The sequence below is a fragment of the Dermacentor albipictus genome, chromosome 1, assembly GCF_038994185.2.
Source record: "Dermacentor albipictus isolate Rhodes 1998 colony chromosome 1, USDA_Dalb.pri_finalv2, whole genome shotgun sequence".
Lineage (NCBI taxonomy): Eukaryota > Metazoa > Arthropoda > Arachnida > Ixodida > Ixodidae > Dermacentor > Dermacentor albipictus.
This window is the reverse complement of record NC_091821.1, coordinates 128,978,031-128,993,283: the sequence shown is the minus strand read 5'-3', so window position 1 is coordinate 128,993,283 and position 15,253 is coordinate 128,978,031. Positions and strand designations below refer to the sequence as shown.

Genomic DNA, 15,253 nt, shown 5'->3' with positions numbered 1-15,253 from the left:
ACCGCTTGGGCGCTGCAAAGCTTACCGTGTGGCAATGGGTATTCCCTTCTGCTTAAATAATAATGCTTCGTGATTTCGTTATATGTTAATAATCGATCCCTGTGTTCCCCGGGTGAAGTGTAAGTTGCTCGGTCTTGAAGAGCACGGCTAGAAAGTCCTCGTGCTGCTTCATTTGCCACCTCATTGAGGTTTCTCCGAGCTCCGTCCACCACCCCCAGATGTGCAGGAAACCAGCGGATTTCAATCCTCTCACTATTGACCTTCTCTAGTAATTTTGTTGCTATCCGTGTCACATATCCGTTGGTAAAGTTGCGTATGGCTGTTCTAGAGTCGCTGTATATATGTGTCCACCGATTAGCCCGGATGGCTAAGGCGATTGCTACTTGTTCTGCTACTGCTGGATCCTTGGTATATACGGTGATGGCATCCCGTATGTTACCTTGAGTGTCTACAACAACGGAGGTATACACATCCTTATTTTTAACCCAGGCAGCGTCAACGAACACCGCCTGCTGCTTATGTTGATCTATGTCTTGAAGGAGGGCCTTCGCCCTTGCCTTCCGTCTCTCGAGGTTATGTGTCGCGTGCATGTTCCTAGGGAACGGGGTCGTCTTTATTGTTTCTCGTAGTCCCGCTTGCAATTGTGTTAATAATTCTCCTTCGTTGGTGTGGTTGTTAATTTCTACGCCAATTTCTTCAAGTAGCGCCCTCCCAGGGCGTGTCCCCATTAGTCTCTCCTGGTGGGCCACCTGTTGAGCCTCAGCTATCTCCTCTAGTGTGTTATGCAGCCCTAGGCGCAATAAGCTATCATTGGCCGTGCTGATGGGAAGTCCTAGTGCAGGCTTTATAAGTCGTCTGATTAAAGCGTTTAGCTTGTTCTTATCAGCCTGTGACCATTGTAGCATGCCAGCCACGTACGAGAAGTGGCAAAATGTGAATGCATGTACCAATCTTATGGCACTGTCTTCTCCTAGCCCCTTATCATCATCATCATCAGCCTGGTTACGCCCACTGCAGGGCAAAGGCCTCTCCCATATTTCTCCAACAACCCCGGTCATGTACTAATTGTGGCCATGCCGTTCCTGCAAACTTCTTAATCTCATCCGCCCACCTAACTTTCTGCCGCCCTCTGCTACGCTTCCCTTCCCTTGGAATCCAGTCCGTAACCCTTAATGACCATCGGCTATCTTCCCTCCTCATTACATGTCCTGCCCATGCCCATTTCTTTTTCTTGATTTCAGCTAAGATGTCATTAACTCGCGTTTGTTCCCTCACCCAATCTGCTCTTTTCTTATCCCTTAACGTTACACCTATCATTCTTCTTTCCATAGCTCGTTGCGTCGTCCTCAATTTTAGTAGAACCCTTTTCGTAAGCCTCCAGGTTTCTGCCCCGTAGGAGAGTACTGGTAAGACACAGCTATTATACACTTTTCTCTTGAGGGATAATGGCAACCTGCTGTTCATGATCTGAGAATGCCTGCCAAACGCACCCCAGCCCATTCTTATTCTTCTGATTATTTCCGTCTCATGATCCGGATCCGCAGTCACTACCTGCCCTAAGTAGATGTATTCCCTTACGACTTCCAGTGCCTCGCTGCCTATTGTAAATTGCTGTTCTCTTCCGAGACTGTTAAACATTACTTTAGTTTTCTGCAGATTAATTTTTAGACCCACTCTTCTGCTTTGCCTCTCGAGGTCAGTGAGCATGCATTGCAGTTGGTCCCCTGAGTTACTGAGCAAGGCAATATCATCAGCGAATCGCAAGTTACTAAGGTATTCTCTATTAACTTTTATCCCCATTTCTTCCCAATCCAGGTCTCCGAATACCTCCTGTAAACACGCTGTGAATAGCATTGGAGAGATCGTATCTCCCTGCCTGACGCCTTTCTTTATTGGGATTTTTGTTGCTTTCTTTATGGAGGACTACGGTGGCTGTGGAGCCGCTATAGATATCTTTCAGTATTTTTACATACGGCTCGTCTACACCATGATTCCTTAATGCCTGCATGACTGCCGAGGTTTCGACAGAATGAAATGCTTTCTCGTAATCAATGAAAGCTATATATAAGGGTTGGTTATATTCCGCACATTTCTCTATAACCTGATTGATAGTGTGAATATGGTCTATTGTTGAGTAGCCTTTACGGAATCCTGCCTGGTCCTTTGGTTGACAGAAGTCTAAGGTGTTCCTGATTCTATTTGCGATTACCTTAGTAAATACTTTGTAGGCAACAGACAGCAAGCAATAAAAACAGCGCTAAACGACGGGACGAGTGAAGGGACACAGACAACGGCGCTGACTAACAACCAAAGTGTGTTTCAGTCAGTCAGCATATATATGCTCCGCCGCTATCTGAATCCACAGAATCTACAGGAAAGGGCATGCGCAGGGGGAATGCAATTAATGTGATAAGAAGGCAATCTCCTTTGGAAGGAGAGAAATGGACGGGAGGCTTACACATGCTTCACCACCAACGTGAATGTGGAAGGCTTCGGATATAAGGCGTGCGCGGTCATCACGATATTTTGACAGATAGGTTACACCTTCGAAGGATGGCTTGCAGCCGCATTCATTGCAATGTAGTGACAATTGACTATCTTTTGCCCGTTTTTTAATTTTGTTGAAGTGCTCGCGCATGCCGTCGTTGATGCAACGCCCCGTTTGGCCGATATAAAAACGCTTGCATGAAAGAGGGATCTTGTAAACCACACAGTCACAACAGTCAGCAACAAACCTCTGTCTGTGCTGTTTTTTACAACTTTTTTTGTTGTTATTGCTTACCCTATTGACTTGGTGGCACAGGCTACCTAACTTATTTTTGGCAGTAAACAGCAACCTGACGCCTGCCCTACTGACAACCTTCTTGAGGTTGTGCGCAACCTGGTGAACATATGGTATTACCGCAACCACTTGCCGTGAGCGATTCTCGGACAGAGCAGCTGCCGACTGCTTTCCTTTAAGGTTCGCTACGAGGCTTTCGGCGATGCTGGTCAAAAGTGGTACCGAGAACCCTGCGAGCTTCAGTCTGGCTACTTGCTTTTCGAAGCATACATCCACTTGGTGGTCACATGACCGGATGAGGGCCGCCTTCATGCAGGAACTTGCTATACCGCGCTTGACTATCTTCGAGTGCGCGGATGAAAATGGAAGAAGGTGCTTATGAGACCGAGGAGACATTCACGTTGGTGGTGAAGCATGTGTAAGCCTCCCGTCCATTTCTCTCCTTCCAAAGGAGATTGCCTTCTTATCACATTAATTGCATTCCCCCTGCGCATGCCCTTTCCTGTAGATTCTGTGGTTTCAGATAGCGGCGGAGCATATATATGCTGACTGACGGAATAAACACACTTTGGTTGTTAGTCAGCGCCGTTGTCTGTGTCCCTTCACTCGTCCCGTCGCTTAGCGCTGTTTTTATTGCTCGTAATCATGAACCAACCAGCCCAAATGCGTACTCTTTAACAGACAGCAAGCTTATCGGTCTATAATTTTTCAAGTCTTTGGCGTCCCCTTTCTTATGGATTAGGATTATGTTAGCGTTTTTCCAAGATTCCGGTACGCTCGACGTTATGAGGCATTGCGTATACAGGGTGGCCAGTTTCTGTAGAACAATTTGCCCACCATCCTTCAACAAATCTGCTGTTACCTGATCCTCCCCAGCTGCCTTCCCCCTTTGCATATCTCCCAAGGCTTTCTTTACTTCTTCCGGCGTTACCTGTGGGATATCGAATTCGTCTAGACTATTTTCTTTTCCATTATCGTCGTGGGTGCCGCTGGTACTGTATAAATCTCTATAGAACTCCTCAGCCACTTGAACTATCTCATCCATATTAGTAATGATATTGCCGGCTTTGTCTCTTAACGCATACATCTGATTCTTGCCAATTCACAGTTTCTTCTTCACTGTTTTTAGGCTTCCTCCGTTCCTGAGAGCATGTTCAATTCTATCCATATTATACTTCCTTATGTCAGCTGTCTTACGCTTGTTGATTAACTTCGAAAGTTCTGCCAGTTCTATTCTAGCTGTAGGGTTAGAGGCTTTCATACATTGGCGTTTCTTGATCAGATCTTTCGTCTCCTGCGATAGCTTACTGGTTTCCTGTCTAACGGCGTTACCACCGACTTCTATTGCGCACTCCTTAATGATGCCCATGAGATTGTCGTTCATTGCTTCAACACTAAGGTCCTCTTCCTGAGTTAAAGCCGAATACCTGTTCTGTAGCTTGATCCGGAATTCTTCTATTTTCCCTCTTACCGCTAACTCATTGATCGGCTTCTTATGTACCAGTTTCTTCCGTTCCCTTCTCAGGTCTAGGCTAATTCGAGTTCTCACTATCCTGTGGTCACTGCAGCGCACCTTGCCGAGCACGTCCACATCTTGTATGATGCCAGGGTTAGCGCAGAGTATGAAGTCTATTTCATTTCTAGTCTCGCCGTTCGGGCTCCTCCACGTCCACTTTCGGCTATCCCGCTTGCGGAAGAAGGTATTCATTATCCTCATATTATTCTGTTCCGCAAACTCTACTAATAACTCTCCCCTGATATTCCTAGTGCCTATGCCATATTCCCCCACGGCCTTGTCTCCAGCCTGCTTCTTGCCTACCTTGGCATTAAAGTCGCCCATTAGTATAGTGTATTTCGCTTTCACTCTACCCATCGCCGATTCCACGTCTTCATAGAAGCTTTTGACTTCCTGGTCATCATGACTGAATGTAGGGGCGTAGGCCTGTACAATCTTCATTTTGTACCTTTTATTAAGTTTCACAACAAGACCTGCCACCCTCTCGTTAATGCTATAGAATTCCTGTATGTTACCAGCTATATTCTTATTAATCAGGAATCCGACGCCTAGCCCCTTATGCTTGTTGGTAACTCTACGTAGAAGCCTGATGACTTCTTCTGACTTGTTAGAGATGTGTTCTATCATCCTGCAATTCGATCCATTCGTTTGCAGGAGAAGTCCTAGCACTCTAATAGTCTCCACCTGCCTGATTGGTTCTCCATTCTTGGCGTATATGTCAATGCGGGGTTCTTCCTCTGGGATATATCCGTTCGGCTTGCGCCCACTCTTACTGCTCCGTAATACCAATAGTTCTGATTTTTTAGCAGAGCAGTTCAGTCCCATACCCTCAAGTGTTGTTTCCACCACATAAATGCTTTCCTGTAGTTTGGTCTCTGTTTGTCCCACATTACCTTCGGCTCTCCAGATTGTTACATCATCTGCATATATAGCAAAGTGGATACCCTCAATCTGCGCGAGACCTCGAGCCACTTTTGACATTGCCAAATTAAATAACATGGGAGATAGGACAGACCCTTGTGGTGTCCCACGATTCCCAAGTTCCAGGGTTGTCGATTGGAGTTCGCCTAACCTGAGACAAGCAGAACGGCCACTGAGAAAGGCTTTGACTATATTGTGCAATCGCTTACCCAATCCCATCTCCGAGAGGATATCTAATATGGCCCTGTGCTTGATGCGATCAAAGGCCTTTTCTACATCTAGGCCTAGAAGAGCTCTCGTATGTAGCGGGCTAGCAAGAATAAGGTGATGCTTGATTAAAAGCATTGCATCTTGAGTCAAAAGTCCTGGACGGAAACCGATCAGGTTATGCGGAAGAACATTTCTGTTTTCTACATACTTAGTCAATCTATTGAGTATGACATGCTCCATGGTTTTGCCCAGACATGATGTTAATGATATGGGTCTTAGGTTATCTAGATTGAGTTGCTTGCCTAGTTTGGGAATAAGAATTGTGTTAGCAATTCTTCATTCCTTCGGATAATCACCGTTTTTCCAGAGTTCGTTGAAATACTCTGTTAAATATTTTATAGAATGATCGTCCAAATTTTTCAACAGCCTATTGGAAATGCCATCTGGGCCCGCAGCAGATCTACTGTTGAGGTCGTACAGGGCTGCGCGAACTTCGCTTTCTGTGAAGTCTTGATCCATAGGCTCACAGTCTTCCCCTGTATATTCAGGCAGGTCTGTACTCTCATTGCTATCCTTAAGTGGTAAATACCTAGCTGCGAGCCGATCCAGAATGACCTCCTCCGTTGTGTCCTGACTCTCACGATGGACGAGTCGTGCTACTGCTGTTCTCCTATTAGATTTCGTGTCGTTCTCATGAAGCAAATGTCTAAGTAAGTTCCAATTTCCACCACGTCTGATTCGACCATCTATCGAATTACAAAGCTCATCCCATTGTTGTTTCTGTAAATTTCTGGAGTGTTCTTCAATCTCCCTATTCAACAATCCTATGCGCTTCCTGAGTCTCCTGTTCAGCCGTTGCGTTTTCCATCTATTTAACATAGATTGTTTGGCTTCAATCAAGTGTGCCAGCCTACTGTCCATGATTTCGATATCCTCCTCTGTGGTAATATCCTTCGTTGCCGCCTTTACATCTTCCCTGAGCTGAGTGGTCCAAGTTTGGAGTGTTTTCTTTTGTCCTGCTTCTGTCTCAGCTCTGCTTTTCCTTGCTTTCCGAAAAAGATCCCAGTCAATGTAGGTAAAGTGCTTTATCTCATTACTTGGTGTTTCCAATAGTATATTTAATATGTAATGATCACTACCCAGGTCAATATTGGAGTTATTCCAGCCAGCGTTCGCTAAATTTGATACAAAAGTAAGGTCTGGGGTGGAGTCCCTGCATGTAGATGTACCACACCTAGTGGGATAAGCTGGGTCTGTGATTAGGGAGAGATTAAGATCTGTAGCTAGGTGCCAGAGTCCATACCCTTTCTTAGTATTCCAGCGATATCCCCAGGTTAGATGTGGGGCGTTGAAATTCCCTCCAATAATGAGTGGAGCGTGCTTAGTAACAGCCATAGTCTTATTAAGAAGTGCCCTGAAACTCTGTTTCATATCGCTAGGGCTGTTATAAACATTAAGACAAAAGAGGCTTTGCGGTTTGCTTCTATTCCTTTTCAAAATTATTTCCACTAGTAAGTATTCTAATTTGTTTAGTCCAAAGCGCAAATCATCTTCTATGTAAGGTATTTTCTTATCTACGAGCGTGGCCAGCCCCCTACCCGGCTCTTTGCCCCTGCATGTCGCTTTGTATCCGGATAGGCTGATCTCATCCGCCAAGGTTTCCTGCAGCATAATTATTTTTGGTTTGTCTGGAGAGGTTTTTATTAACTGCATGAGAGGTGCTTTTTTGTGATAAAATCCTCGGCAGTTCCATTGCCACACGGTAAAGCTCCGCCTGCTAGCCATTGCTTAAAGAACCCGCCTTACTGCTACCCGCTAGAGTACGCTTCGTAGAACCCCCCGACGCGCCAGGGAGCGATCTGACGCTTTCTGCTTCTGAGGGTAGGTATTCATCGTCATCGCCCTGTGCTTCTACTTTGGTGAGCCTCTTTTCAGCCGTCAGTCTCCATTTCCATAACTTATCAACTTTGAAGGTAGTTTTATCTATGGCATCTCTAAGTTGTTTAATCGCCTCCTTGATCTCTTCCAAAGCAGAGCACACTGTCGTTTCTACTGGGCTTATTGCCCGCTTCTTTGGAGCTGGTGTGTTTTCTTCAGCCTGGCTGTTGTCATTATTCACCGGTTTGGCTATTGCAACTTTTGTGGAGTTAGTCTGCGAGTTCTTGCGAAGTTCTACAACCTGCTTAGTAAGTTCTTCATTTGCCTTTCTCAGAATGTGCTTCAGTGCAGTGTTTAATTAAATGCCGTAAAACTAACGGCGATGTGTACGACTGTGTTTTTCTTCTTGTGCAACGTGTAATATCTCGTAGTGTTTAAATTTATGCATTGCAGAGGTCACAACTGTAATCTCATGCAATTTTTTGTATTTGTGCACTACACCGTTCACAAGCTATGCCCAAATACGAACACCAAATCAGGCGGATGCACAATGTGAGAAACTATGCAACCATGTCACAAGGGTGAAGGCGATGTATGATGCTTTTCCAGGGAATAATTGGGAGGCCAGGCGCATTCACAAAGAAGGGCGACACATAAGTAAATACATTTAAGGATTGTGTAACCTTTGTGGCAAAGTGGCACATATATGTAGGATTGGCCAAGAATGGGCACGTAGCCTACGACCGTTACCCAATAGCCAAATCGAAGAAAATGAAATCAAAGGAACCGTAGAATATCATGCGCTATTGCAGTAAGGGGCCTGTGCGCTTTAGAGATACTTATGAATCGATCCTGTACTTAAGTATTTTATGCGTTCTTTTTTTTTTATTGACATGATACAAGGAGATCATGGCGCACAAATACGGCGCCGGTTACCCCTTGGCTTTTCGATATGAAGTACACAGAAAACACAGTCACAACATAAAACATATAACAATATACAACGTAGTTGCAAGGTTGCGGTAATTCATTGTTTCCACAGAATAGACAGATCCTTCATCGACCTCCTGCACGATGCAAGGTTGTATTTGCATTTATAAGTTATTTTATAGTTTTTTTCTTTCTTTCTATGCCATAAGAAAGCCCTCTTGGTAAAACAAAAACTGCGCTCACTGGCATTACTTTGCCGGCCAGCACACAGGGGTTATATAGCCCGATTGCTGGCGCTTGCATTCGGCGCACGTGCATACAGGGTGTCCCAGCTAGGTTTAGCCAGAGCTTGAATATATACGAATGCCACGTAGCTGGAGAGAACCAAGGTACCGTTGTGTGCCGTCGCTTGGAGATACTAAGATTTTTTTATTCCGCCTAATTATATAATTAGTTTTAATTAAAGAATCAACCTCTCAAATATTATAATTAAATGAAAAGTGTCAATGAGAAAATTGTAGAACAACATGAACAATTCCCGATACAGCATTCTGTTGCTCAATGCGTGGTGCATAAAATTGTTTTTCTGAGCCTGAAAGAAGCCCGCAAATGCACGCGAAATAGCCGCCAGACTAGCCGCTCGAGGCACTTTGCGTGTATTCGCGGGCTTCATCCACGCTCGGAAAAATACTTTTAGGTAGCACGTGTTGAGCAACAGAAACCTGTATCGGGAGTTTTTCATGTTGCTCTACAATTTTCTCATTGACAATTTTCATCTAATTATAATAGTTGAGAAGTTGGTTAATTAATTAAGACTAATTATTAGGCAGAATGCAAAAATAATCTATCGTATTATCTCCAAGCGACGGCAAACAATATTGCCTTGGTTCTGTCCAGCTACGTGGCATTCGTATATAATTAAGCTCTGGCTAAACCTAGCTGGGACACCCTGTATGTATGTATATATCGTATATACAGGTTGTCCCACATAACTTGAGCCAAAGTCTTAAAAATTAAAGGCACCCCGGACGCGAGTTAAACCGAGTGCATAATGTAGGCACTGGCCTAGACTTACTCAGGATATTTTTTTATTTCCCCCTTAGCTAACGGATTAGTTACGTCTAATGAATCAACTTTTTAAGTACTGGCTGCAGACCCCAAGTGTTATACCCAAAGTTGTAGAGCACCATAAGAAACCTCGATAAATTGTTTCCAACACAATATATCTCACGTGGTCCTTTTTTCCGCGTTCCAAAGAATGCCCGCGAAACATGAAAAAATACCACGGGACGGGGCGATTGCGCACTGTTATTGTGCTGCTCTCAAGCGTGCGATGGATGAACGAGGTCGGCTGCAGCGAGACTGGCCCGCGACAGGACGTTATGTCTGGTGTAGGTATTTGGGCTTGCGGCTTTTATCGCATGACTGCGCAAATGCGTGTTGCTGGCCTAGTTGTGCCGAAGCGATAAAGCGTCTAAAGAGACGAAAGAGAACAAGAACATAGCTTTAGTTTTTGATGCTTGAAACGGGCAAGAGCTGGCAGCCTACCAAAGGAGTGTAATGGGGTTGGGTGGGGAGGCGGCGTTAGGGGGCTGGAATGATTTTCCATTGACCTTCAATGCAATAAACGCCCTTTGATTAAAATGCGTGTTCGAAAAAGTCACCATCTGCTAGAATGCATATTTGGCATCTCATAGGGACATATTCCTAGGCGTTCTCGATGGTATCAGGGATGTAGTTGCAGACTTCATTTTTCTTTTAGGTTCTCTGATATTGTTGTTGGTGTCCTGTTTACTTGATCCTTGACGTAGCCCCGGCGAAAGAAATCGAGGGGAGTTAAATCTGGCGACCGTGCCGACCAAGCAATGGGCCCATGCCGTCCACTCCACTGCTGCGGAAATACTTCATGCAGCCATTTGCAAGCTTTGCTGCTGCCGTGCGCCGGAGCGCCATCATGCTGATACCAAATATCCTTGATCCTAGCCAATGGAACTTCGCGAAAAAAATCCTGAGGGGCCCCATAAAGGATGTTGTTGACCGCTGATATTGGTGATGTGTCTTTAAAACCCAGTGAGCGTTTTCGTCTCTCCAATAGTGAGCGTTGTGGATGTTCAGGGCATCACGTGAGAAGGTAGCTTCATCGGTCCAAAGTATCTTGTTGATAAAGCCTGGGTCCTCTTCTGTCTTAATTATGATCGAGTTTGCAAGGTCCTTTCGATTTTCGAAATCGCGGGGCTCCAACATCTGGTGCAGCTGCACGTGATACAGATGAAGTGGCCTCTTAAGTACTCTCCACACTGAACACTTTGACACACCAGCTTCAGCACCCACACTACAAACACTTGCATGTGGGTCTGCAGAAAACTTTGACATAATATCTGTCTGACGTAATAGTCCTGCGGAAGGTGGAGAGAAGTAATTATTTAAGGGAAAATCAGACATCCACCAGTTCGTAGCAATCCCTACAAAGGAAACCCCTACGGGTTCCTCGAAAGAAAAGCCTCACAGGTGAAGAAAAATTCGTCCTGGTCCGGGACTCGAACCCGGGACCACCGCTTTACCGGGGCAGCCGCTCTACCAGCTGAGCTAACCAGGCGGCCAGCAGATGGCAGGGCGAAGTCGAGGCAAAGGCAACAGTTTGACGTAACAGTTCTGCGGAAGCCCGCAAGGTGGAGAGAAGTAATTAATAAAAGTAACAACAGACATCCACCAGTTCGTGGCAATTGCTACAAAGGAAACCCATACGGGTTCCTTGAAAGAAAAGCCTCATAGTTGAAGAAAAATTCGTCCTGGTCCGGGACTCGAACCCGTGACCACCGATTTTCCGGGACAGCCGCTCTACCAGCTGCTAGCAGATGGCAGGGCGAAGTCGCAGTTGCCTCGAGTTGTTGACTAATTCGACTTCGCCCTGCCATCTGCTAGCCGCCTGGTTAGCTCAGCTGGTAGAGCGGCTGTCCCGGAAAATCGGTGCTCCCGGGTTCGAGTCCCGGACCAGGACGAATTTTTCTTCAACTATGAGGCTTTTCTTTCAAGGAACCCGTATGGGTTTCCTTTGTAGCAATTGCCACGAACTGGTGGATGTTTGGTTTTCCCTTTATTAATATCTGTCTCCACGTCCCCGCCCAGGATTGAAGATTTATATGTCGTTTCTTCGTAAAATTCCCAGTCTGTCTCAGCGTTTCATATGCACGCACAATCGTCATTGATCTCAGACGCGTACCTGGATACGAGCGTTGAAATATCTCAACTGCGCGCCTTCTATGTCCACTTGACGCACCTAGAGCAAAAACCACATCTGGTCTTTCCTCAGTGGAGTAAGCCATATCTGCTGCTCAACGTTGGTCACAGCCAAATAGCGTTGCTGTGAAGAACACGCAGGGATACGGGCGCCTGAGGAGCACTGGATATATTGCAGTTCGCTGGGATTGCTTCAAACGAGGTACCTAAGGTAGGATCTGCATCCGGTAAACTGGAACAGCCTGCGGGCCCACTCTCTCAGAGACTGACGCACTGGTCACGGTGCACAACTGTGAAGCCAGACGCACCCAACCGATACTGCGACCACGAAGGGATGCGCACGTGCGGGGTGCGAGATCAAAAAAGGACGTCTGGTTGACAGTAAGTGGGGGAAAGAGAGCAGATGGATCTAGTGCGAAAAAGAGTCATCGTCTGAAGAAGACACGCGTAATCTTCCTTTAATATAGCCAAGGTTTTTTTATCATTGGTTAGTTTTGTCCACGTGTGATTTAATTGTCCGCTGTTATTCGAGCCCTAAGGTTTAAAGTTGTAGCATCGTTCAATTCGAAAGCTACTACAAGGTCACTTGTGTACAAAAGCAAAATTGTAGCAGCCGTCATCGCCTTCCATCGTTCCCACGTGCCTCGTCCTTTCCTTCTTTCAAGCAGAATCAAAATGCTGCTTTCGTCTTCTTTTTCGTAGCCTTGACGCTTTATCGCTTCGACACCGCTCGGCCAGCAGCACGCATTTGCACCGTCATGCGATAAGAGCCGTATGGCCAGATACCTACACCGGAAATAATGCCCTATCGCGGGCCAGTCTCGCGGCAGCCGACCTTATTCATCCATCGCACGCCTGAGAGTAGCACAATAACAGTGCGCAAGCGCCACGTCATGTGGTATTTTTTCATATTTCGCGGGCCTTCTTTGGAACACGGAAAAAAGGACCACGTGCGATATATCGTGTTGAAAACAATTTATTCAGAGGTTTCTCAAGGAGCTCTACAACTCTGCGTATTGCACTTGAGGTCTGCAGCCAATACATAAAAAGTTGCTTAATTAAACATAACTAATCCATTAGTTAAGGGGAAAATAAAAAAACAGCCTGAGTAACTCTAGGCCAGTGCCTACATTATGCATTCGGTTCAACTCGCGTCCGGAGCGCCTTTAATTTTGCAAATTTTCGCTCAAGTTATGTGCGAGAACCTGTACATTATAAACCATGACGAAGAACGGTCCACCGGTCGAAACTGTGGAAATTAAATACCTGTTCTGTTTAGCTTGTAGCATCGCTCAAGTTCTTTGTTTGGAAGGTAGGCTGAAGAATTTCTGTTTCCTGATATGTATTACATATACATACATACACATATACAGGGTGTCCCACATATTTGGAGCCAAGAATTTAAACATGAAAGGCGCGTCGGAAGCGAATTGAACCGAACGCATACTATTCGCAATATTGTATAGTAACTCAGACATTTTTTTGTTTTCTCCATAGCTCACTAATTAATTGAGTTTAATCACGCGACTTTTTTATTATTGGCTGAGGACCCCAAGTATTATATGCAGATTTGTAGAGCACCTTCAGAAACCACCAATCGATTTGTTTCCTTTACAATACGTCTCACGTAGTCCTTTTTTCCTTGTTGTAAGGAAAGCCCACGAAATATAAAAAAAAAAGCCACGTAATGTAGCGTTTGCGCAGTGGTATTATGCTGGTGTCAAGCGTGCGTTCGGTGAACAAGCTCGGCTACATCCTGATTGGCGACGAGAAAGCGGCAGGGCGTTCTTTATCTCATCGGCAGCGCTCGGGTAGCAGCATGCATTTTCGCCGTCATCGGACGAGAGCCGACCTTGTTCACCGAACGCATGCTTGCGAGCAGCACGATACCACTGCGTAACCGCTCAGACACGTGGCTGTTTTGTCGTGTTTCGCGGGTTTTCTTTGCAACCAGGAAAAAAGGACTACGTGAGACGTATCGTACAGGAAATAACTCAATCTGTGATTTCTGAAGGTGCTCTAGAAATCTGCGTACATACTTGGGGTTCTCAGCCAAAAATTAAAAAGTTGGGTAATTAAAGTTAATTAATTAAATTTGTAATTTCATATTACTTACGTGCCTTTTCCAAGTCGTACAAAAATTTCACACAGATGGCTCTTTTCATGGATAACGCTTGCAGCAATTTATTCGCTGTGATGTCTGTCTAAAGAATGCGTTAAAACAAGTCGCCCTCTGCCATAATGTAGTATTGGCACCTTTTCAGCACGTCCGATGTAGCTTTTTTGATGACGCAAGACGGTATCTAGCTGCAGGCCTCAGCAATCTCTGCCTTTAGCGCTTCTGGTGTAGTTGTAGGTTTGCGGTACACTCGGTCTTTCACATGTCCCCAGAAGAAGAAGTCAAGAGGTGTCAAGTCCGGTAAACTTGCAGGCCATGCCAGTGGTCCATGCCGCCCGACACACTGGCGCTTGAAGGCTTTGTCAAGCCAGGCTCGGGCAAGGCTGCTGCTGTGAACTGGTGCACCGTCATGCTGATACCAAGTTCGCTTTAAAAACGCAAGAGAAACATCAGAGCGAAAATCTTCAATTGGGCCTTCCAAGATGTCGTTCACGTACCGCTGAGCAGTGAGCATGTGGTTAAAAAATACGAGGCCAATTATTCTTCCGCCAAAGATACCGCACCACACACTGAATGATCATTGGTACTGGTGTCTGGTCTGCTCCACCCAATGCGGGCCCGTATCGCTCCAGTAATGCGCATTATGGATGTTGACTTGAGAATTTCTAGAGAAGGTTGCCTCATCTGTCCAGAGCACATTGTCAACAAAATCCGGTATTTCGTCACTGTTCACAAGGATCCAATTTGAGAAACCAAGCCGCCATTAAAAGCTTCTTTCTTGCAGCTTTTCATTCAGTTGGAGGAGATATGGATGCATTTCAGCCTTCCTAAGAACTCTTCACACGGAAGACTTTCAAATGCCGACCTCACCACTCACATCACGCACGCTGGAATGAGGGTTTGCAATCATGAAAGCCAAAACGTCTCCTTCAGCCTCTTCACTGATGGTCCCCTTTCTGTGGCGCGTCTTTTGAAGCTAGCTGTTTCTTTCAGCGTCAAGTAACTCCTCATAATTGTGTTCGCGCTAGGTCTTTCTCCACATTGCCAATTTCGGTATACCTTGGCAGCTTTCCTCTTGTCGCCCCGTGCCACTCCCAAGGCTACGACCATGTTCGCCTTCTGCTTGCTTGAGTACGGCGTTCTTTAGGCACTGCAAACAAATTTTTCGAAACGGTGGCGCGGCACGACAGTAATAGACAGTCGAGCTCACACGCGCCTAGCCACTGGCACAGCTTGGAAGAAAAGCGGCGTTGTAACAAATGATGCTCTCTCTCGCATAGGTTCCAGATGTATGATGCATGTTGTGTGCGTATTTTTTTCTATTCCGCATCGACTTGAACGCTGGAAAAAAATATCTTCTCGTCATATCGGAATTAACGGCTGATGACGGCGCGTTCTTCGGCGACAGGCGCGAGCGGCTGCTGACGAAGCGCTTTTTGGGAGCGCCGTCGACAGCCGCTGCCGGTTATGTCAGAGCCGAGCAAAGGAAGCCCTTTCTCGTAAATGAAGGGAAGGCGCGGCGCTGGCGATGCTCTTACAAATCACTCATGAGAGCGCTGTAATCGCGGCGCATTTGGGCGCACAGAGCGCGCTGTCACGTGGTATTTTTTAAACTCCGCGGGCTTTCGTTTTTCCCGTATACAAATGGCCACGCTAAGTA

The 15,253-nt window shown here is 45.8% G+C and overlaps 1 protein-coding gene and 1 non-coding gene across 2 annotated transcripts in view; one reads left to right on the top strand and one right to left on the bottom strand.

The window, feature by feature from the left end:
• LOC139049799 (scoloptoxin SSD976-like) overlaps positions 1-15,253 on the top strand; it is a 90,884-nt gene that overhangs the window by 19,537 nt on the left and 56,094 nt on the right. The window lies entirely within an intron of this gene.
• Positions 10,759-10,833, bottom strand: TRNAT-GGU (transfer RNA threonine (anticodon GGU)). Its single transcript has one exon. It is a non-coding gene; the product is annotated as a tRNA-Thr (tRNA).